This window comes from Phaethon aethereus (assembly GCF_964289735.1).
Source record: "Phaethon aethereus genome assembly, chromosome: 10".
Taxonomy (NCBI): Eukaryota; Metazoa; Chordata; class Aves; order Phaethontiformes; family Phaethontidae; genus Phaethon; species Phaethon aethereus.
This window is the reverse complement of record NC_138586.1, coordinates 4987179-5011061: the sequence shown is the minus strand read 5'-3', so window position 1 is coordinate 5011061 and position 23883 is coordinate 4987179.

Below are 23883 nucleotides of genomic sequence, written 5' to 3'. Positions count from 1 at the left end.
TTTAATACAACCAAAGCCTTAGAAAATGAGTGTTTAGTAAGACATGGGTTTTAACAAAAGAAAAATAAGCTATTGTAAGTATGAGAATTATTATAAATATTTTTCTTGTCACTTTCATTCTCTATCAGGCCAAATTTCATGCTCCTATTTAAAAACTGAGTTGTATTTATTTTTTATTCACAAATGTTCTGACCACCTGAATTCCTCTTCATCAATTCCATAATAGGTTTGCTAAGCAATAAGAATAAATGGAAAAGCTCTGACAAATATAGGAAGGGAACTTCACAGAGTGGAACGTATTATGTAAAATTGGACCAAGCGCCGATTTGTTTAAATCAATAAATATCAGTAAAGGCAAAGAACTTACTAGGTCAACAGAAGACCTCAGCATGTGCGTAAATGCTAACAATTCCACTGCCTGTGTTCATAAATTTGGCTGCGAATTGTGCATAAGCTATTTGAACGTGAGCCCCTTGTACCTACTGTTTGCCAGAATATTACACCATGCCCCTGCAGGCAAAACGCTGGGAGAGTGAATGCAAGAACAACATTCAACTCATACTTGAAAAAGTACACTGTAGTGCCTTAGTATTTTCAGGAGAGAAAGCACAGAACATGAAAGGATGAGCATACACTAACAGAGAAAGAATATACTACACTAACAGAGAAAGAATATACAAGATGACAAATTAAAGTTTTCAAACCTATTTTTAAAAGCACATTGTAGGCAGGAGAAGATGCTAGCGACAAGCGTTTTCAGTAAACCAAATTCATTATCATCAAGTAAAGGAATCAAAAAATTGTTGAACCTTGCACATCCTTAAAGCTGCTTGTTGTGCTATTTTCGATTGTGTTTAAGTTTACAAGGACAAATCAGACCTCTGAAACTAACAATTTCATTTTTAAGGATGTCCTTGAAAGAATGCAGCCATATACAAATAAGTTACAGGATACAAAAGAAAGCCACGTACGTAACAAAAAACTCGGGGTGAATGTCAGCAATTGAAAAACATACGTGCAACAGCTGCAAAATAAATTACTGTAGTCAAAGCCGCTCCTCAGACTCAAGAGCTCATATGGCAGTCTTTTAAAGGTCAACACTGAAGTCAGTCACATTGGAAAAGAAGTCCAAGAATATGAAATCCAGCGTTCAAATGATTTCTTTGCTCAGGGGTCCTTATTAGAAAGGTAATCTCTTTTCTATCGCTGTTTAATAACTATCATTACTTTGTGAAGTGCTTTAAAATACCTGGAGTACAAAAGATGATATTTAAAACCAATTCATTCTGTTCCATCCCAAACAATACATAAAAAACCTGGAAAGAAGAGGATAAAGATGTTAATTTTCCTGACAATTTTGTAACACTCCTTGAGAGAGAGCAAACAGCCATAAATCAAAAATTACATTATAACCACAGGCCATTTTATCACGTGAAAAGTACCAAGCGATGATAATTTCTCCACTGACTTTAATTAAGCTTCTTGGAGGCTCTCTCACACACTCTCCTTCCCGCTTTCTTTGTTATTAAAAAGAAGTGAAGTTACCCCCCAGGTGAATTTTGCCAAATGCTCGTAGCTCCAGCATCAGAACCATGCCTTGCATACTGGAAGGTTTACATGAAGAGTCAAGGTTTTGATGAATGTCACACTTGAAAGCCAATTAAGTGGGCTGAAAGGAAGACACAATTTCCCATTGTCTAATTGCCTTGCAGCACCTTCAAGGTAATAAATTTGTCACATTGCATTATTAATGAGGAACGAATATTTGACTTGCAGCCTTGAATAGAGAGTAGTTCATTATCAGTTGGCATTGTTCCTTCCCAATAAAGAGGGGCACGATGGGAGTTAAGGAAAAGGTGTCGGAGAAAGCTTTTCCTCGCATCCCTGTCGCACACACTGAACGCGCCTTTTGGTTTAACACCCTGTAAAAATTCCAGTAAGGGGGAAAACTGACGGTGCATCTGATTCCTAATGCTCTTCGGCCTTTGCAGCCTGACAAATGAACTTCCACCTGGATTCCCCAAAACACACTTTTTTACTGTATCACTTCAAACACAAAGGTTGTAAATTTTTTTTAAATTGGCTACATAAAAGTACAAGGAGCACTATAAACCAGAGACCAGTTTTAGGTTTATGTGGCTCTTAAAGGCTTTCTGCCTTATCTCCTCTGCAAAGCGTTGTTCATACACGTGGGGGGAGACAGGTGGATCAGTATATTTATTCTTACTCCACAATTGCTGAAGCAAAGGTAACGCACTTGAAGAGCATTCATTTCAGCACGGGAGACCTTTAGAACCGTGAAGGACTCTCTGCTACGCATCCCACGCACGATGAAAGAAGTCAAAACAAAATGAAATCTAGGTCCTTGGTTTGTTGTTAGATCTGCATCTGAAATGGGAATTATGAAATAGAGTTTGTGTGCCCCTATCTTGGCCTTCTCGACAGCCCAGACGCTGGCTGTGTAATGCCTGGGACCTCCTGTGAGCTGGGGACGGGCACACCAAGACAGCCCTACAGGTAAGGAAACGGAAGCATATTTCAGGTTGCATCGCTACCAGTCAGCAAGGCACGTGGCGTTACAATGCTCTCGGCGTAGTTACACCGGAGAAGCATCTGTGCAAGTAGCTTGGAAGCACTGTGGCTCACACTGCACGGGGTGGGTAACACAGCAGTGGCATTCTCCTGCATTGACTAAATGGAGAAAGAAAAAATGCAAAAAGGAAACAGGCAAAACCACGGTTCACCAAAAATGGCCCTAAAAAGAAAATTAGAACAGCGTAAAGTGATGCTTATCCATGGAAATAATTACGAGTCCTGTTTTTCTTTTTTCTGCTCATAAGATTGAGTATTTTAGAGAATAGCCAGAACAACCTAACACACCCGCAGCTGATACTGGTTCTCCATGAAGAGTTTGGATCCTGTTTACTCCCTGGATACTACTGTTTGATAAAGCATGCTACAGGTTAGTGCACCCCACATTTACTGCCTTGTCTTTTTGAAAGATATCATTAGCTGGGAGGAGAATTCCTTGCATTCAGAAGGTATTTGGGGGAAAGAGGAGAGAGGAAAAAGGCAGTCAGTCTGTATTCCTGTTGTAAGGAGCTAGAAAAAAACACAAGGCCTGCTAACGCATGGAGACTGAGCACTCCCATATATTCAGCCATCACTTGAACAGATATTTTCTGAACTAGTTTTAATTTCTGTTGAAAGAACCTAAAATCAGCAATTTGAACCACGATGCTCCAGTTCATGAATGCAGGACAGTTTGTTCATGACTCCAAGATAACAAGCCCTTTCCTTTTTGATCTCAGGATCAAGAAAATCAGCTGCTTTGGTGCCTGACCACTGCAGAACTCAAATGGTCTATGAAAAATATCTTTAAAACACCCTCATCCTCACTTTATACTAGGATTCTCCTGGTGTTATTTAAAAGCAAGATTAATACACACTTAGCAGCTGCTTCCATAAAACAGTAATCACAGCCAATGATTATAAACTCTCAGAGAGTGCAGAGGGTCAATAGGCTGCTTCTCACCTAAATTATAACCGCTCGCTCCTACAGAAATCCTAATAACAGTTCGGAGCTCATATGACTCCAGTCTGAGTCACAGCTACCATGGCTTGGGGAATGAAAGCAGAGAGGAGGGAGGACAGACCGCTCAGCGAGACCCCGGGGGCTCGGGAACGCCGGGCAGCCGTCATCTGCTGAAAGGGGCTGCCTGACAGCCAGTACCCAGCTTCGCTGCTATAATATCACAGCATCATTTTGCCACATTCGTGGTACTCCAGCACATCCATCACGGTGCACAGAAGAGCAATGAAAAAAACAAATTCTGGTTACAGAGTTTGCAATGAAGCAGCTTTGGACATTAATACTTCTCTTTGTGGGGAGCTTGGCTGCAGTCATGTGTAAAGACCACATCTTGTTCTCCTTGGGCAGAAGTTAAAGTGCCGTTAAGACTCTTTTGAGATGCAACATTTGCCAGAAAGGCTTCCTGATCTAAAGAGGCACTTGAAGGGCCTATTCCAAATACTAACGTGAGCCCTTAGCAAGAAATCTCTCAGACACCAGCATTTCTGGCACTTCATCAGAACTCTGTAGAGATGAGAATGCCTTGGGGCTTCAGCAGCTTTAATTTTGCCATGAATTTGACTTGGTGCCTTTCATGTATGTACCAATAAGACCTATAGTAGAAACCTTAGAAGTTAATGAAGAAGAGAGGGAGATTTAGAGATTTGGATTTATAATTACTATAGTAACATGTGCTCTTTCTTGCACTACACCATGAGGTCTTCTATTAGGCGTGTTGCAGTAAACCAAATAAATCACAGGTCACAAAATACAGCAATAAATCTTGCCCATATTAAATTGCAAAGTAATTAAAACTGGTATGGTATTTACATTTCAAATTCATTAATAACATCAGAAAAAGTTCTGATTACAAGTGCATCCAAAGCAGCCTCTGTGGTGTTTCGTCAACCACTCCTAACATGAAGCTCTGCCTTTTCCAGCAGGGCCAGACAAAGGTATTTAGATACATAAATGTGCAGCACACTCTTCCTAAGGCTCTATGAAAGTTCTTCGCTTGTGTAGATCCGTAATTCCACTGATGTCTGTTAGTGAAATGATCATACACTTAAAATCCACTCTACAAAACCCCACCAAAACGGGCACCTTCATCTAATTAAGTTTTTGTAGAGCACCGAACAGTACTACTTAAACTGCTTATTGACACTTGATTTTTCATCTCTCAGTCCCACCTCTATTCAGGGTCAATCCAACTAACAACAAATGGGAAAACAGGCTGTAGCCCTTAGTGCTACCGTACATGTATTGGTCAAGGGCCTGAGCGCTGCCAGACCTCGTACTTTCACTGTACCTTGCAAACAGAAAATCTCAATTCCCCCAAAATCTTCCAGACCAGAATCTTTCATTAGTGCTGAAACAACAAGCAAGAAAATGAATTCGCTCCTATCAAACCTGACAAGACAATAGTGAAATACTCATTATTATCCCTGACTTATAGGGCAAGTCAAGTCTTTAGTCCTCCTTGTCTTAATATACTCTTACCAGAGATAGTAAACAGTTTTCATCCTATTTCAGAGTGAAGCATCTAGGACCACTGATACACTGAAAGTAAACTGAAGCTTTCATTACACATGTGGTAGATTTTATTATTCCACTGCCTTTCATGTTGGTGACCTGGCAGTAGTTATGTATCCTCCTCAGAAACTGGGATGCAGCAATTAACTGTCCTATGTTAGACAATGACATTGCTCAATCCTGTGCTTGCACTCAGTGCAGTGACTCCCACTGCATCACCAAACCACTTTTAAAAAGCAACCGACACCTCCCAGCAACCTATGAAAAATGTCCTATTTTGAAACAATTTTGCCTCTGCGTGATGTATGCTCCGTTTTGCTTTCCCCTCGCTCTTCATTACGAACAGCATTTGCATGAAAAATAGCATCTTCCTGCTTCAAAAAGTTCATCCGCTCCTGCTGCTGCTGTTTTTTTTGCCTCTGCACTTGAACTCATAATCCTCTCTTTGTGTAGCTACAGCGGGATGCTGTGAAAGTGGCTGTGGTATCAGCAAAGAGAAGAAAACGTAGCTGCTGATGAGTTCTCAGGAGGAAGGCTGGGTGCCAGCCTTGCCCCTGGTCATCGACACAGAAACCAAATGGGCAGCTGCCAACACCTAAAATTTTGCCACCCTCAGTAGCAGTTGTCTGACGGTCAGCGCTCATGGCTGTAAGTCAGGCTGGAATTTCGGCAGGCATGCAGCGCATCTGTCTCCACCGTGTCACACGCAACCCGGAGTAAGATAACCTCTGTCCCGTCTCCCCGGTGCTTCGCTCACAGCGACGGCACCGATCGCTGGTCTCCGGAGGTGCCGCTGCCGGGTCAGACACAAGCAGGCACCATCATGGGTGTGAGAGACAACCGACGCAACACCTTTTCTCCAGCTTTCCTGCTCTGTTCAAGTCCATTTGGGAGACTGGTGCAGAGGGCATTTTTCTAACCCATTGCTTTTCATTCTGCAGACATGGCCGATTCTGGCCTCTCGCCCCTTCCCCCTCTGTGCCATGGGCCACCTGGTACCTGTGCAAACACCTTTCTCCCACGCTGCCCCTCGCCCTCCGAAGCCACCACCTGTAAAACCATCCCAGAGCCTCGTTCGCTCATCCCAGCCCCTTTTTGAATTCCTCAGTGATAACAAAGAGCGAGCCTCACAAGCAGCAAGCCCCTACCACTGCCTCATACCGCCCTGTGATTCCCCTGTGCTCTGAGGACCGTACCCATCAGTTGTTTCCTGCCCTGGACGGTGTCTTCTTTTGGGCGCTTACCATCTTCCTGTGCACTGGGATTTTGGTGCATGAATAATGCTCCCGCTTGCTCTGGCGCCAGAAACAGTGCACATAAATAATAAGCAGGGGTGGAATATGAAAAGCGCAGGCATATGTTCGTTTCACTCATCTCCCACTGGTTTTGCTGGCCTTTAATCCCCAAGCATCAAGCCAAACAATGAAATTATGTTTATGGTGAAATAAGATCTATGGGACTCCGTCCAGTCATTTTCCCTTGTGTAAAACTAATACACAAAGATGTTTCTAGTGTCGAGCTGAAGCATTCAACTTCCCAGGGAGAATGTTATTTCTGCAAGAACACGACCAGGGAAATTTACCCCAGCATAGAGGGAGCAAGAACCACCTATGTGTGGGGGAAAAATTAGCCCAGAGCAACGTAAGTGGTGCGCAGACCTTGTGCTGGCCCTCAGCAGGCGCTGAATCTCCCCCCGCACGCCCATTCCCACGCAAAGACACGAAGCGTGTTGCTATCAAAGCGCCTGCGCCAGAGCATCACTGCAGCCGTCAAACTGCTATCCTCTGCGTTCCTTTTCCAGGATGCAATTACTCAGATTGCATTATGGCTCCAGAACAAAGTGGGGGAAAAGTCAACAGGAGCTACCGCATGCTGTAAATCCTCAAAAGACGCCCTTCCCAGTCACGCTGTGCCTTTTCCTTTCTTAGGAGGAGCTAGCTGCCGACTACCATGTTTTCTGTCCCTCCCACCTTCTTACCAGGATTACTATAATTGTTTGATTATTCCTTTCTATGCAGTGGACAAAAACATCAATCATTTTAACCAAATGTTTCAGGAAGCTAAGTCTAGCTTTCAAAAGGTGGCTATTTCCATGAAATATGTTATTATTCATAATAGCTTTAAATGGAATCTGTTTTCCCTGAATGCCTGAACACAAGTTGAGAGCTCTTTCATCTTCTGGTGTTCACCCATTTTATTTTTTATACACCTGGTGGGCTGCATTCATCCAAGCAGCTCTGTAAAATATGAGGGATCCATATACAATGAACTTGATTTACTGAGCAAGCGTAGTCTCCTCAAATCCAGTAATATATGAACAGCAAAGGTGGAGGGGAGAGGAAAGCAGCAGCTGAAAGTCAGCCACCAGAAAAAGGTAAAACACTGCAAATGGAGAGAGAAGAAATGGGGGAAAGCCATAGGTCCAGACGTCTCTCCGTGAAGTAATTACGCCTGTAAATTAATAAAGCAATAAAGCAATCATGTGCCTAAGAGATGAACTGTGTCCTTGACTCTTAAGGTGAAGTGTAATCCCTGCAGCTACGAAGTTGCCGGTGATACAGCGCTGGTGGATGCAAGTGCGTCCTGCACCACGGGGCTCCAGTGAGGCCAGGCCATTTCACTTTGCCCCGCACCACCGTTTTGTGGTGGGAAAGACAGAGGCTGTGGCCAGGACAGGCGCCCGAGCAGTCTGGACGCGAGTGCAAAGGTAAGCGCAAGACACGCGAGAGAGCGCGCCAGCAGGCAGAGAACCGGCGCGCTCGTCACAGCCTGGCGAGCACCGTCACCTCCTGGGAACTTATAAAACTCCACTTGCTTTAACAAAACCCGCTTGGGTGGTGGGAGATGAGACTCCAGCTCTGCCAATGCCTTCCCACTAAAGTTTTCCTCTCACTGGTTATTAATGTAATAAACACAAAGGCAGAAAAGATACTTTAAGGAAAATCAATGTTTTTAAGATAAAACATCAATGTAATTCAAACAGCCTGAGTCAACTGCCTATAGTAAATTAAGTTTAAAATTTTAACAAACTGTCATGTAAAACTGGTGGTGTCTGACAAATTGAATTACAATAGTAATACATCACTCACAAAAGTATTATTGATAGTGACAGGAAGATATTGAATTTAAATTATTCATTTTTATTGATTAAACAGTATGTCTTCACCAAGAATGGGGCAAAACATCTGACAAACATTTGAGATTCATATTTTAGCTCCTGGAATAAATAGCTGTCAATCTACCCATGCTGGGCTTTTGCATATTCCCCCACAGTGGACCAAGTCAGCATTAAAACTTCACACGTGAGGAACTATTCACCCACGCGGCAAACTCCAAGCGGCAAAACACGCTTTCTTTTTCCAGAGGCCATTTTAAAAAGCTGCTTCTGTGAGGACGCACAGGCTGGTGTCTACCTGCGAGCAGGTAGTCCCCCACGTGCAGTTCGACGTCATCCGACACGGGCGGGACACCTCGGCTCAGCGTCGGCAACAAGATGCCGTCCCCTCCCGCCGACTCCCTCGGTCCCGTACCAGTAAGGAGATTTCCACTGAAAACAGGACCGATCAAGTCATTCGAAAAAAACAGCCTGAAGTTCATTCCCTGCCAAGTGAGATCCCAAACAAGATGAAAGGAGTAATTGCTTTCTGAGCTGGAAGACTGATCCAAGCCACGCCGAGAATACTGACCCTAAGCAGCTCTAACACATGGAAACCGAGAAGAAAAATAATCAGGGAACAGAAAGTCAGGCCGGCTTCAATAACCAACATGCACTTCTTCCCCTCAGACTATTACCTGTGAAAAGTCCTGGGGATTGTTATTTTATTTAAACTCCCTAGTTTCCTTGGCCAACTTCTGTCTTTTGAGGTTTTCACTACGATGGCACTGAATGTCATACACATAATGGGGAAAGAAACCTATGCCAGCAAAGAGGGTGGAAGCAACAGAATAAATTTTAAAACTTCACCCATCCCAAAACCAATCAACAGTCTCTCATGGGAAGGATGCCTCTTGCATGCAAACGTGTGCCTTTTATATTTTTTTAGAGACTTTCAGCCATGGTAGCTTTCACATGCCCACAGAATCCCAGGCTTTCTGTACTATAAGAGAGGGAATGTCAGGCTGAGAGCTAGGATACGTTTGTGCTGTTAACATTTTTGCTTATCTGCAGAGTCTTAAGGGCTGGAGGAAAATAAATCAACATACATACACACCTGGGTGATCATGCATGATGCAGCACTGCAGAGCTGGTGGATACGGAGTCTTCAGCTTCCTGTAGCAACCCGCTCTCCCATCAGAGCATGGGGAATGAAGCCGTGTTTTCACATGTACGTACTGGGTAACCTACTCACGGGCTGCGCACATCATTAACATGTACATGCATAAATGTCAAATAAACCTTTCATCATCATAACGCGCGTTCAGTGGATTTGTAGGAGAATTTTAAGTTCTATTGCCTTTGTCTATGTAATAACACAATGCTACAATGACACACTTTGAGTTGCATAACCTTACTTGGCTATAGGTGACTAGTTTTTTCCTTAAAACACTAGATTTGAGTCCTCATAGCTTGAGCACACATTGTTACCAACAATACTATCATAAGATTAGCCAGCCTTTAAAAAGAAATTCTATTATTATTCCAGACTGGCAGCATTTGGTGCAAGTGACAATGAAGAGTCTGCACTTTCACACGTTTTAGGATCTCAAGCCAGGCGCAGTATTAGCTTTTTGATAAGCCGACACAACAGACTGCTCTCTGCGTGCTGCATGTGGTGGAGCCCAAGGCACAAGCGATTCATTAGCTGGTCCCAGGACACGCAGACCAACGTGGTCAAAACAAGTCTGGGAGGTCAGTTTTGCCATTAGCCAGAGGTTCTTCCTGTGTTTAATGTTAATGCCTAATTTTGTCTTCCGAAGGAAGGTATTGACTCCTGTTCTGAATTGTCAAGAAGGAATGGAAATGTAGTGCAACAGCCACGTGTCAATGAAATGTTTCACTGGAGCATTAACACCGGAGCAGCACACTTTATTCTTTTTCTTGGTCTGCAGAACAAGATAGAAGTAAATACAATTATATTAAAGCAAAGCTCTACAAAGTTAACAGTCAAACTCTTTTCGATACTAGGCTGATGTATGGCCAGGGAGGGGTGTCAGAAAAAAACACTTTTCACCTGCCTCCAGTTGACATTTTTATTTCTTTTAAATGAAGAAAAAGTGTCTTTTGGTACAAGGAAGTTCAGACTACTACCCAGATTATTTCTGTCTACTTGAAATAAAAAGGAATCTGTTTTATATACTTGACCTTTGATAAACTACTATACCATAAATCCTTTTCATTTCCCTCTCCCTGCTGAATGTGTATTTGAGCCAGTGTAAATACAGCACCTTTCAGCAGCTCTGAGAAACTTCAACAAGAGACCATGGGAAATTAGTTTGTTCCTAGCATTACTATGCCCTTGTTTAAAAGCCCTCTGTGATCCATCAGAAAAATATATCAAATAAAGAACCTCAGTGTTTAAATGATTCATAGCCACTCTACCAAAAAGCAATGAATCCAAGATGTTTCAATACCTCTTAACACCCAGTTTCAATGTCCTCTCTTAAAAGTCCCAGTTTTAACACATTTCAGCTATTCAACAGAAAGATTCTGAACCATGAAACCAAGTGGAAGTTCACAGTCCTAATCTACCAATATTTCACAACTCATCCCCTTCATAGCAAATACACAGTGGAAACCTATAGGAAAGGCTTTGGATCAATCCTCAAAGGTCTACAACACTGGAGTAAAAACTGGGACAGGATTTCTGGATGTCTATTTAAATCCAGAGGCTAGACTCTGGATTTTGTGGGGAACACTGAATGAAGTCGGGGTCCCTCTGACTTCCAGCCACTGCAGACTCCCATTAGCGAGACTCTCCTGTTAGCAAGAACTCACCACTTATACCGCAGAGTTAGACCATCACATTGGTCATGGCAGAAAAATTAGCTCAGGAAACCTAAAGGAGGACAGATAAGATGTTTTTCTGCTAACAGGTGAGTAAGAGAGTCTGCAACTGCCAAGAGGGCTGAGCAAGAAAGACAAGATCTGGGAGGAAAGCAAAAAAGTTTCATCCCATTCTTCCAGCTGAGAGAAAATCTCCTCTATTTCCACGGTGAAGAATTTGGAGGCATTTTTGAATGTCTGATTTTCAGCAAACAAATATGAAAAAGAACCTAATCATGTTGATAACCCCCTTTTTACCTTCTACCTAGCCAAGAACTGCCTTGTGCCAAGCCTCCCACACTCCTATAAGAGAAAAAAGTCAGAGCGCCCTTACCTCTGCAAGATTGTTTTGCTACCTGCTTGTTACTATTTCCTGAATTTTCATTGAAAAACAATGCATTCCAGGGAAGCGACTATAGGAAAATTTTTAGCAATTTTAGACCATTTTCCTAATTATTCAACAAACTCTCCTCCTCTTGTTTAGCTTTACTGTTCTGCACATCTGTCCTATCATTCAGCAATCAATGCTAAAGATAAAAGCAGCTCTCCGGATCCTCAGGAAGCAAGTCCTGTGCAGACAATCACAATTAAAAAGCCATAAACCTGCTGGGTGCAGCTCTCGGATGCAGAAATGTCCAGCTGAAAACACCCATCTAGCCCAGCTACGTCAGCGTGCCTCTAATTACATGATCACGCACAAAATTTCTGAAAAGCCCCACTTTATCTTGAGGTCGGGCAAGTGAATAAGACAACCTGTCAGCATTGACCGTGATTATCTCCATGCTGCTCCTATTATGCACTCTATGTTGTCCAGCCTCTGAGTAATAAGTAACTCACGTAGTTTGGGCTGTTTGTGTACGAATAACTGCTCTAAATCAAGGCAAAAAAAAAAATGCAGTATATGACTTTGGAACGCAAATACCTAGAAGGACCAAGACTCTGTAATCCTACCACCAGCTTTTTGTATCCTTTAATTGCTCTACCTTACCACCTCCAGTTTCCCTAGTGTCATCTGTTATTTCTACAGGTTTTATTTTTTCCCAGCGACAGAAGACTTTCCATCACACAGAGCTATGTCCTAGACAGCAGCAGATGCTCTGTCTTGCACTATGTGCTCTCTGCAAAGTCACCGAGAGCCGCGGGTTCTCTGTACCCATCGGGGCTTTACCTCCGCTGCCAAAACCCAGCACTGCTGCAACGCAGTACAACCCCACCCTGGGGGAGATGCGGCGCTCCCGTTTTACCACGGGGAAAGCTGCGGGGAGGCAGCACCGACCTCTCCCGGCGAAGACCAGCCACCCCGCGTCTCCATCAGGGCTTCCCGGCAGAACGGCTGAGGCACACGGAGCTGGCACAGGGCACGGGCGAAGGAAGGAGGCAGCTGCCAGGATGCCGCCTGTGGGAAGGGACAGCCTGTTTGCTTTGCCTTTTCCCGAAGAGGCTGAGATGGACTATTCAAACCTGCACAGCCCGCCGCTCGCCGAGAAGAGGGAGCGGCAGGGCTGGCACAGGGGACAGCTCTGCCCTGCTACAGCCGCTGCATCCTACCCCAGCCCCTGGGACCCTTCTCCCCGGGGTCCGACTCCACTTTTCTGTGCCAGCCCTACAGCACTTGTTTTCCTTCCCTCCTCCTTTCTTCTGAAGCTGTGGTCTCTTCCCCAGCAAGCGGGAAACACGAGTGGGGAATAGGGAAGAAAGCTACTTCTGCGGGAGATGGAGAGCCGGAGACAGGGGAAGGCAAAGCAGGATTTCCGCAAGTCCCAGAACGAGGTGGGGGAAGAAAGGGGAGCCCCCATGTGGGAAGAAGGGAAGAGAGACTTCCTACCCAAGCCCTGCAAAAACCCGGTCCCCCCACAGCACCCTGTTCTTGTAAGGCAGCCACTCCACTGCCACTGCAGGAGCCAGGCAGCCACGAGACGGCTGTGCCTGCGCTGCACCGACAGCGAGCGCAAGGCGGGCAAACACCTCTTCTGACAGCGAAAACGCAGCTAACGCTGCCCTCGCTCAGCAGCACAAACGTGAGGATTGCGATTGGAAAGCACCGGCAGCAGACGACTTGCCAACCTTGGCCGTGCGTGTCGGCGGCAGCGCTGGGAAGCGATCCCAGAGCCCCGCGCACCGGCCGCAGGCTTTAGCAAGCCGACAGTGCCCTCCCTGTGCCCGCGGCGGGGCTGGCGACAGCCACGTCTGCGTGAGGGCAGGCTGGATTTCCCAATGCACAAAGCTGGCGTCTGCTTTATTTCCCTTTCCTCTTTGACGCCTGTGCCACAAACTCTGTACTTTGCCTCTAAGGTAAAAGCGGCATGAAATTCAAATCACCACACGCCACCCGAGCTGATGAAAAAGCCCATCGTGCCGGACTGCAGATGGAACGCAGTGACGCAGCGTCTCGCCCCGACCGCGCCGACCCTCCGGCACACCTTTGAAAGAGCCGCAGTGTTCGGTTCTGAGGCTGGCACGGCAGAGTGGAGCAGCCCAAACCCTGCTGAGGCTGCGACAGCAACACGTTTTAGTCCCACCAGTGCTGCTTTCGGGGCTTCGGAACCAACTTTGCACAAAGCCGACAAGAAAATCTTGTAATTTGGGAAAATGGGAAAGTGGCTTTGCCGGAGTACAAACAAAACTCAATAGTCTCTCGTGTTCTGGTCATATGCTAGGATTTGGCAACTATTAGCTGGGAAAGTGCAGTAAGCTCTTTTGGAAGATAAAATTTCTGGAGATTCCTCCTGCTCTTTCAAATGGATCACATGAAATTGCTCTTGATTCCACACAACACTGAAGACAAGGGAATAGCAAGCACTGCTAAGAAAACTAAATGACAGCTCATCCACTTACAACAAATTCTCATTGCTGATGGAGATACTCATGAATTTAGCCAAAAGTTATTTGCAAATAATGTCTATTTCTGAGGCTGTAGTGTTCACCATCATTTCTCTTAATTATTTCTGACACATTCCATATCATTTATGGCCCCCAATGACACTGGGAAATTAACTCTGAGTCTTCTTTAAAGAAAACGTGCCAAGCAACAGAATTAAACGCTGCACGTTTGTATTACAGCATCCAGACATCTGAAGTAATCAACCCAGTGCATGCAAGGACATGGTGGGAATTATACTCATAAAAACACCTGCGAGGAACAAGGGCCTCCTTAGGCAGACTTTGCTCTCTCTCCAGCGTCCTTGTCTAAACAACCGGAGGAGCTCCTGAACTTCCAAGAAGCTTAATCAGCCCATGCTGACAGCCAGCCAGTCCCAGCGTGGCTTGCGCGAGGGACTTGCGGAAAGGAACAGAAACAAACCGCCCTTTTCAAAGAACTCTCACCCCGAAAGATCTGTCAGCCTGGAGGTGTATGAAAGGTCCAGCTGGCCCAGAATAGGAACAAAATGCCAACCCTCATTCATCCTTTCCCCCTGTATTTGCCCACGCTCCCTACAACACGGTGGCTACGTTACGGTATTTTTTGACCCATGCAAGAATTCTCTTAATATGATCGGTCGCTTCAGATTGGAGCATCCATGATGTGCTTTGGAAAGTTAACGAAATCTGCCCACCAGAAAGGCTGAGAAATTGTTGTCCTTCAGCTCTGCCATATTTACTGTCCATGGCTATTTCCTTTCCAAAGCAGCGTGTGGGCAGGAATAGCTGTTCTTCTTGTAACTCTCGCTGGCTTCAAGTCCAATAAGTTCCTGCCTGCTCCTCTAGGTCTTTAAATCTTCTAATGATCTGCTCCTGCAGGCCAGCCTGGGTGGGACAGCAAGATCTCTGTTGGGGGGAAAAAAAAAAAAAAAAAAAAAAAAAAATACAAGGCTGCTGCTTAAGCAGGCTTTCTTCAAAGGCACTCTCCTGAACCCGGACAAAGGTTACTCTCCTGAACAGATCTCACATTTCACTAGAGCTTAACACCAGCCGGGCACCTTCTTTTAAAGTCCATCCCTTCCCACAGAGAGCGGTGGAAAGATGGCCGGACAGAGGGCAAGACCCTAAAATACACCATCTCTTCACGTTCATTTGAATTCAGACTGTTCAGTCTGACTATCTTATCTCCCTGTTTTATCTGCAACCTGCAAACATTTCCACAAGCAGATTTGTATGTGCGTAGATGTCTGGGGAATAGTTGTTCTTCAGACGCATCTGAATGAGAACAAGGCAAGATTTTGCACAGATCAGAGATGCTGCGGCTCATCCCTAAGTGGGAAACCGCAGACAGACGGAGAGACGCACAGATGCAGATACCCCACCAGGACGAGGGTGCTGCGGTGCCGGGGCTGCACAACCGTGGCAGCGAGGGTACCCGCGCCGGGTACCACGCGCTCTGCACTGCGTGGTGAGACACGGTGAGTGGTTGGAGCAGATCAAAGAGGGGTACAACCTAAATGCAACCATTGTACCTATAGCGATGACAACTGTCATGGAGAAACAGCTGTTTCATAAGCATCATGGCACAGTCTCACTGAAAGTTACCCTTTTTTTTTAATTTTAAAAATGCTTTTCTTTTTTTTTTTTTAAATGCCGACCTTGCTGAGAAGCGAGTCCCATGATACCAGGCAGAGCAGTCTGGTGGTCTGCTAGCAGGACTGCAGTACCAGTACTAACGTGTTAGAAATATTCTACAAATAATCTCATCAACTAATAAATGATTTGTAAAGAGGCTATAACTAATGAAAATGAAAAAGGCTAAATTCACAGAATGTTATGAATTGGTCTGATAGCACTTGATGACACTTAACAAGCAAATTTGCCACATTAAAAATGGATGAAGTCAGTGTCGAAGCAGAAGATCTGGCAAAAGAATGAATGTTGAGAACTCTTCCCCTTTTCATGATTAACTCAATCATTTGATGGCCAGATCAAATCAAACCCGTAAATGGAAGCCCTGACATGATTAAAACAGTCATGAAAAGGTTAAGGACTGCTTAATTGTCTTACAATTCAGCATCAGATTTAAGAGAAAAGCGTAACATGATAGATGAGCATTAGGAGATACATGGAGTAAGGGTTAGGCTGGCCTTTTAATCAATATATCAGGCCCTGATGACAAGGACTTGGCACAGATACGAGTGTGACACGCTAGCTTTCTGAGAAGACAAGATCCATAGGGACCCTGCCTACCCACATTTCTATTAAAGTCTATCTTCTTGATCTGGTTCTACGTCTGCAATATTAAGGAGGCAATTACTTACCCATCTTTCCAATGCATTAGGAGAATTATCAAATGCAAACGCCCATGCAATCTTCAGGTAGAAGATGGCAATAAACACCTCCAAAGTACAGGCAAAAGAAAAACAGAGATTTTAACATTTTTAATTTATTGACTACCAGGGAAAGATATCATGGGTGTGTGACCGCAGATGGAAGAGCTGCTTCAACTCACTGGTGTAACTGTCAGCGCTGAATCCAAGCAAAGCGAAAAACGTGACACCTTTCAGCCAAACTTAATAGGAATATAAACGCATTGAAACAGAATTGCAATCAGGTCTACGACTGAAACATCTAGGTGCTTAGAAAAAAATTACTTATTGTGATAACACGGTAAGTGTGATATGAACCAATAAGTCCAAGTCATCGCTGTTGAGGAGATAATTTAAAAATACGTAGCTTTGCAGTTGTTTGGAAGTATGCCGTGGGTTTGTGGTTTTTTTTAATACACCTGACAGCCAGTATTTTGTGTAGGCTCAGAGAAATTTCACATTTATTTCAGACTCATTATCCTAAATAAATCATAAACTTTCATGCTGCTTAGTTATCTAATGAACAAAAGTGTACATATAAAATAAAAGGCCAGATCGGCCCTTCAACGCACCAGCAACTGTCCTCTCTCTCATTTTGAGTAAAAGTTTACATCTGAATTATGTAAAACATTAGAAACATACCTGAAAATCAAAGCAATACTTTTTTCCTTCTGCAGAAGATCTTGGCACAGGAAAGTTGCTTCAAAGCAGGAGGGACACAAGAGGTGGTAAGGCTGGAAGAATAGACAAGAAGTCAGCCATGTCTAACCCCCCATCCTTAACACACAACCAACTGGAACATAATCATTCCTGACTCATCTTTGCCTAAATCCTTATCCTAAAAAAAAAACCCAAAACCAAACATCCTTCAGCATGTAGACTCCCTACCCAGGTAACCTATTCAATGCTGTGCCAACAACTCCACCTCAGCTTGCCGCATTGAAACACTTAGAAGTCTTGTGTCAGGCTCTAAAATCACTAGCTTTTTTTAAAAGAAAAAAAAAGTAGCATATTGAGTTCTTTCACTTTCCACCTCAGTTTTTTAACCCTGAAAACTTGTATTTCCCAGCCTTTCTGAAATAGGATTTATTTTCTAACAGAAATTGATAGCTTTTCGTAATCATCTGACTCTAGATGCTGGAACTTGGGAAGCAAAACCGGATACTTCTTCCAAGCGTTGGCACTTCTCATTGAATTTCTTGCAACCAGGGGGGAGGGAATAACAGCCCATTGCTCTTTAACCTCCCGGTGCCCAAAAACTCAGACGAATGCCGCCCTTTGCACAACGTTTGGCGGGACCTTGCTGGAGCAGGGCAAGGAAAGGTGCCTCCGGGCAACGGGCCGCCGAGCGCCCTGCAGCCCCTTGTTATAACGCCCACCCTCCGCGGCACCCGGCTCTTCTCCTTGTTCCCTTCGCTACAAGGGACTACGCAGCAGCAGTTCCACTTTCCTCTTTCCCTCCCCCCAGCTGCCTTAAGCACATTGATCCAGCAAGTATTTATCTGGTCCTTTGCTCCATCTGCTGCTCAAATATCAAACATTTAAAAAGTCAGAGGCCCTGGGCTAAAGAAAAAATGCTATTTAGGGTACGCTGCTACTGCAGAGCTCGCTTGCGTTACCAATCCAAAATAAAAGCGAGGTGCTTTGCAGAGGATTTCAGGTATCCGACATTTAGCTTCACTTTCATATTTGCACCAAAAAAAGAAAGAAAGAAATCTGTTTTGGGGGCTTATGCACGTACACAGGGGCAGGGTGGCCACCATCTCTGGGGACGAGCAGAGCAGGGGCTCAGCCCCACTGCCCTCCCACGCTGGCTCTGCACCACCATGGCTGGTGGAGACGGGTGCCCACGCAGGGCACCTTCCTCCTCCTCCTCATGAGACCCTGCACTTCGGGAGCTGCTCACACCCGACTCTTGTTACCCCTATAGCAGTAAACAGCCAAACACCCCACAAATGCGAGCCTACCCTTGGCACAACCAAGGGCTTCACAAAAACGCCACGAACTGCCCCAACTGGATCGCCGGGGACAACTTCCCCACACCAACACCCGTGCTGGGATCATGGAATAGTTTGGGTTGGAAGGGACCTTTAAAGGTCATGTAGTTCTAACTCCGCTGCCACGGGCAGGGTCACCTTCCACTAGAGCAGGTTGCTCAGAGCCCCGTCCAACCTGACCTTGGATGGCTTCCGTCTCAGGGAACAAGACCTCGTGGTGTTTGCTAGACTCTCTATCCCGTGCCCCATCCTGCCAAACTCAGTCCCACGTTAAAATTAGTACCGGTCTGTGCAGCAGCGACTGAGAAGTCAACCTTGCTCAAAAGAAGTTTGTCTTTTTTAGATTTAAGGTATCTGCTGGTGGCGACAGGAGCAGGAGGGACTCGCCGCTGGGAGCAGGGAAGCGAGCTTCCAGCAAAAGGGGCAGCGGAAAGGGCCAGGAGCTGCTGCTGCAAGCTGTGTCTCGCGAAAAGGGCTTTTACCGCAGTGCTGATGTTTTGCTAATATTTTTTCATTCTCTGTCAGGCAGGTTCACTTCTATATTTTGCTTCACGTTTGTTTGACCCAAATAGAAATACACCCACTTGCTGAAACAGCCAACGACCCTTCGCCCTGGGAAGGCGAAGTTCAGGACCAGCCCCAGGCTCCCACTGGTGCCCACCGCCACCGCCGGTGGCCCAGCAGGATGTCCCCCCCGGGGGGACACACAGCACCCACGGGTGTGCACAGCAGCCTCACAGGGGCTCAGCCCATGAAAGGGGGAAGATTTCAGGCATCCAGATCATGCAGCACCAGGTCATCTAATGGAAATGCAGTTTAGGTAGAGTGAAATATTTGAGGTCATTTAAATGTTCTTTTCAGCAGATGAAAGTTTCACATTTCAGCAAGTTAAAAATTTACTTGGAAACCTCTGAATATTTCCTTTTACCATCTCCCCATTTTCCAGAACTTCTTTGATTCTATGCCAGATTACATTTTACAGGGATTTCCCCCTCCCCCCCACCCAGTTTGGACATCTTTATTTTCTTTAAAGAACCCTTCATTCAGGAAATAAAACAGGGAGCAGAGCAGGACAGAAGAGATTTGCCTTTTCCTTTCCAGAACGTGGCCACAGCACCCGCTGACTCCTGGGCTTTCGGTTCACGGTGGTTTGTGCAAACCAACCTTATCCTTCCTGAAGGAAACCTTGGAGATGCTGCTTTGGTCTTCAGAGGAAGAAGCAGCTCTGTACACTTACCATGATTCTGTTTAGCAGGAGCATACGACACAGATGGATTTTAGCCACATTTTTGTGCACATATGCTTCTCCTGCATGAAAGGCTGTAAAAATTTAGTCACAGCCTCATGCATCACCGGTCGGATCCATCTTACACCGAGATCAGTGGGCATATCTCCACAAAACTGGACCCACGCACCCAACAACTGTCCTCTAGCCGGGCTGAAAACGACAGAGCTCTTGCATGAAACTAGATATAAGTGGATGCCAGACAATAAATCACTGTAATAAATAATAGCAAGGGAAGAAAATGGGGATTCAAGTCAAGCTCCAGATTTATAAACTATAGAGGTAAAAGATCTAGCAGCTGTGCAGAAACAAATGGGTATGAGTGACTGCTTTGTTCCATTTGCAGATAAACTTCACGATCGTAGCTCCAGCTAGAGAACCGTGCAGGAATACTTAGCTGCAAGCACAAAGGGAACAATAAACCAGCAAAACACCAAAGTTACAAGGCACAATAGAAGACAGACGTTGATGCAGCGGGGCTTTGCCGTCTCCGTCATTTGGCAGTACTGTCAAAGTGGCATAATGATTTAGAAAATAATGAACTATATCAGAATAATCAGGAAGGGAAAAAACATGGTTCCGCTATCAGTCTCTCTCACGACTAATTGCTGATTTTGATAGCTTTGCCCTCCTTAGCAGGCAACACAGGGGAAGGGGAGGGAAAAGGGGTTTGTTCAGTGCTCAGTAACTGCACTGCAGCTTTGCACTGACACGGCTCCCAGGACAAAAACACTCCACCGGGCCACCAAGCAACCGACCTCCGAGTCCTGCCTCACCTGAAAAAGCCCAGCGAGACGCCCCTTCTCCCAGTCAGACGACGCATCGGTTGCTGTCGCGGCTGTCAAGCCCGAGCTGCAGTGACGGCATTACGGCTGGTGCCGCTGCAGCCAGACCAAACAGCCTCAGGGAGGGCGGGAGGCAGCCAGAAAGGTGCAGCCACAGCCTGACCTGCCTCGCGAGAGGAAGAGTGTGTTTTTGCGAGGGATATTTCCCAAAGATCCTAGAAAACCGCCCTGAGAAACACCCGTCCCTTTCTGACCAGTCTCCTTTTTATTCTACAGACACAATAAATGAATCTTCACATTCACAGCTGATAACAGTATTTTATCTCGTCCAGCTGAGACCATACCGTGCTTTTTCTGTCATACTCGGCCCGTAACAGGCCGTACTCATCGTGCTCTGTTTCGGCACGGTCTCTTGTGGGAGGTTTCCAGCCTCCTCGGGCTGCAATCCAGCTCTGGCCACGCGGCTGAAGCGTGCGAGAGCTGCAATATAGAACTTGGCACTTGGCACGGAACATCAGCCTTCGCAGGGCTTCACCGCTGCCCAAGAGAAGTCAGGGTCAAGTCCCGACAGGATTATTGCCCTGCCATGCAATTGTTGTTGCGAATGGTTTCGCGTAAAGAGAAACCGTTTTAATTTTCATCTGCTTCCCCGCACTCTTCCCCCCAACACGTCCAACCAACCCGCAGCAACAGGCCTCAACTCCTTTCCCTTCTGGCAGGCGACGCGCTTGCGCTCCGCGCGCTTGCTGGCCAACCAGAGCTTGCACTCGGGCTTCTGCGTGGCGGGCAAGCAGCCGCCCGAGTTCTGCCCCGCCGCTGACGGGCCTGGGGGTCGTGCCGAACAGCGGGGACCAGCCTCACGTCGCAGCGTCCCAAGGAGCCGCAGCAGCGGCAGCATCTCGTCGGAGAATCTGTCCCACCAAAGCTCATTAAGGGAAAACGAGCAAGGAGTGCCGGGGAAGGGTCTTGTCATCGTTAATAGTGTCAGCGTCGTTTCTGCCTTGTCTTTTCATGTTAACATTTTCAGGATAACATGGAGGAGTCACATTTGACAGGTCCTAGAGCACCTTTGATATCCTGATCAAACTCGGCACCTACTACTTTCTCTCTGGACTAAATGATCTTTGGAGCTCAGATACACATCACGTACTAGCATATGTAGCTTTCTTATTTCTGTTTGACATGCAAGATTCTGCTTCGTTGTGTACGGATACACACTTACCTATTCCTTGGCCTATTTTGATGTCCAAGGGGATTCTCGGGCACGTTCCTACCAGGCTGGCCTCAAGGACGGTACTTTTCTGCACTATCCGGAGCCCCAGCAGTTACTCCGAACAGCTCCTCAGTCAAAGCGCTACGTGACCCCTACTCACCCGTTACACAGACTGGTTGCTTTCCTTTTTCCCTTCTGACAGATAAATTCACAAACGTATAAAACATGAAGGTTTTCTTTTAAACCCGTTGGCAGAACATCCACACGCCATGGCAAGCTCTTACATTTGGATGTCTTTCTCTGGTGAGACTCAAGCCGCCTCTTAAAAATGAGGTTCCCAGGGGATACCAAGGCGGATACGGTGATGTACAATCTACTCCTAAACGCAGCTCCCTGCGTCATTTCCCCAGCTCACGTCTCCTGGGCAGCACGAGGAGCACCAGGCTGCGGAGAGGTTTGCCGCTCCCTGGCAGCGGCGTGCCGCCGGTCTTTGGGATTTTTATCCCAGACTCCCCGTAAGCCGTGTTACCTTCCTTGCGGTTTGCAGCTCCGCCGGCCTGGTCCGGCGGCCGCTGCCGTACCAGCGGGACGCAGCAGCGAGGTGGCCTGAAACGCGCGCCGCAGCGGCCGCGAAGGCTCGGCCACACGGCTGGCTGGGAACGGAGCACACGAGGGGAGATCTTCGGTGAAAACGCTGACGCAGCAGCGTTAGCGCTTCTAGCAGGTGCCGCTCGCCCCGGGTGCGACAGCCTCCTGCCCTCACCAGGATGCCTGAATGCTACCGTGCATCCCACCACGCTTTATAAACAGACTTCAGCTGAGGAGAAGGCGCCTGCTCCCACAGACACCGGGAGAGCTGTAGATACTGATTTTCCGGTGCTTTCGGTGACCTCAGATAAAGTTTCGCCGAGTTACTCCAGGCCACGCGTCGTCACTGGAGCTATCAAAACGCGCTACGGAGGGCGATGCTTTCCCTTGATGCAGTGATCTGCCCACTCATCTGAAATCTCCTCCCGGACCCCAAACTGCACCAAGCACACTACCTAGATTTAATCCAGAACTTAAGGAGGGCCTGAGGCGCTCCTCGGGGGCTGACGGCTCCGGCTGCCCCACGCACGCGCCTCCTCCAGCCGTCTCGCCTCCGTTCTCTTTAACCACCGAGAAGCCCGTATTTCTGACGTTAGCTGTCCAGAAGCCTCAAATACAGCAGAATCACCTTCCCATCTTGCTTATATTACAAAACAAATTAGAGATATTGAAGTGTGTTAATCCTGTAATTATCACAGTAATAATGAGGCAGTTTAATGATCTTGCTAATTGTCTGTTCAGCGAGACTGGATTGGAAAACAGTCCTTACCCCATCCACCCTTTTAATTCTGGTTAAATCAGACGTTCCCTGCGAGTGAAGAGTTGTAACTACGTGTAGCACTACCCCGTCACCAAACTGGTGTTTAAAAACTGCTGCAGGTCTACCCAAAGGCTGAGTATTATATTGTAAGCAACGTCTACGTGGTCACAGTCAGTAGCTGTTCAGCTATACATTAATTCAGAGAAGTTTGCCGGAGGACTCGGAGAAATAAAACGTCTCCGTGAAGACTAAAATTTTGCTTACGGAGTGCCTGTTAAGGGTCTTAACATTATCAGCTGAAATAAGCTGCCTGAAAGTTGTATCTGCCTCATCTCCCTCCCGTTTTACACTCCTCCGCTGCAGAGCACCATCCTGGGCGTCTCGGCGCAGAGCCGAATACAGGCGTTGCCCCCGAAAGCGCCCGCGATGCCCCAGGAAACTTCCAACGCCAACTCATGCTCGTCTTGGAAGTCAGAGGCCCCTGCGTGGGTCATCAGAGTCTCATTGAAAATGATCTTTAAAAATGAAAATAATCGAGAATAAGTACAGAAATAAGTTTCTGTTGGTTACTGCAGAGCGCATACTCCCAGCACATCAGCTTCTCTGCAGGAGTTGTCACGCATATGCTAATCCTGGAGTAAAGTGAAAGTAATTTAAAGCACTGAAGCGGTAATTTACCCCATGTTTACTGTAATGCAGCCAACACAGCCATGCTTTCCCTGCCACTGCTTGTTCAAAAACCCCACACCTCATCTTTCCAGCACTCTCAGTGATAAAAGAGGTGAATTAAGTGTAACTGTAATAAGTTAAATTTACCAAGCATCTCCATGTGGAATTCCCATTTTGAGGCTGACACTTGTGCTTCCCAAGCAGATGATTGCACGAGAAGTGAAAGTAAGTGAAGCGTGGTCTGTCCATTTATCCAAAGACGCGCCCC